Source organism: Schistocerca serialis, chromosome 8 (assembly GCF_023864345.2).
Source record: "Schistocerca serialis cubense isolate TAMUIC-IGC-003099 chromosome 8, iqSchSeri2.2, whole genome shotgun sequence".
Classification (NCBI taxonomy): Eukaryota; Metazoa; Arthropoda; class Insecta; order Orthoptera; family Acrididae; genus Schistocerca; species Schistocerca serialis.
Genome location: NC_064645.1, coordinates 426,250,519 through 426,251,614, shown reverse-complemented (window position 1 = coordinate 426,251,614; position 1,096 = coordinate 426,250,519). Strand labels below are relative to the sequence as shown.

General features: G+C 44.6%; 1 non-coding gene across 1 annotated transcript; it reads left to right on the top strand.

The window, feature by feature from the left end:
- The first annotated feature begins 355 nt into the window (after window positions 1–355).
- On the top strand, window positions 356–430 carry Trnat-ugu (transfer RNA threonine (anticodon UGU)). Its single transcript has one exon. It is a non-coding gene; the product is annotated as a tRNA-Thr (tRNA).
- Window positions 431–1,096: the final 666 nt, after the last annotated feature.

Sequence of the window (1,096 nt, the reverse complement as noted above, 5' to 3'; positions counted from 1 at the left end):
GTTGATTTTGCGACAATTCCCTCTCTATGAAGATGGTATCCGTTCTTTCGGACATGTCCAAAAGAACGGATACCATCGGTGACCATGCAGCTCTCTTAGAATGAAATGATAATTAAATTAAGACTGTATGCTGTCGACAGGCGTTGATATACATCAACGGCGACAGCTGAAAATGTGTGGCCCGACCGGGACTCGAACCCGGTATCTCTTGCTTACATGGCAGACGCTCTATCCATCTGAGCCACCGAGGGCACAGAGGATAGTGTGACTGCAGGGATTTATCCCTTGCACGATCCTCGTATATTTGACGGAGAGAGTGCAAGGGAAAAACTGCTGCAGTCGCACTATCCTCTGTGGCCTCGGTGGCTCAGATGGATAGAGCGTCTGCCATGTACGCAGGAGATCCCGGGTTCGAGTCCCGGTCGGGCTACACATTTTCAACTGTTCCCATTGATGTATATCAACGCCTGTCGACAGCTTAGGATCTTGATTTAATTATCATTTCATTCCCGCTCTTGTCAGGTCTCGCAGTCTTCGGAATTGTGTGGATGATGCTTTACCGAAACTCTCATGTTATCTCGCCAGTTTAATACATTCTACACACCAACGGGAATAGTCGGTTTTTATTTCCAGTTTGCCAAGTGATTTTAGAAATTCCGATGGAATGTTATCTATCCCTTCTGCCTTATTTGGTCCTAAGCCTTCCAAAGCTCTTTTAAATTTTGACTCTAATACTGGATCCTCTGTATTTTCCCTGTCAACTGCTGTTCTTTTTTCTATCTCGCCAAGAGACAAGTCGTCCCCTTCCAGAGGCCTTCAAAGTACTCCTTCCGCCTATCCGCTCTCTTCTCTGCATATAACCATGGGATTTCCATTGCACTCTTAACGTTACGGCCCTTACATTTTAAGTCAACAAAAAACGGTTTTTGTAAATTTTCAGAGTTCTAGCCTGAAGTGAAGTAAACACTAGCCTTTGATGGTGTTAGGACAGCAACTAGCCACAAATTTACTTTCAGTTCCTTTATTCAAAGGCTACCGTTACCGGTTTCGAATCGTTGTGATTCATCCTCAGACGGCTTACATGCTTCCTTTATAA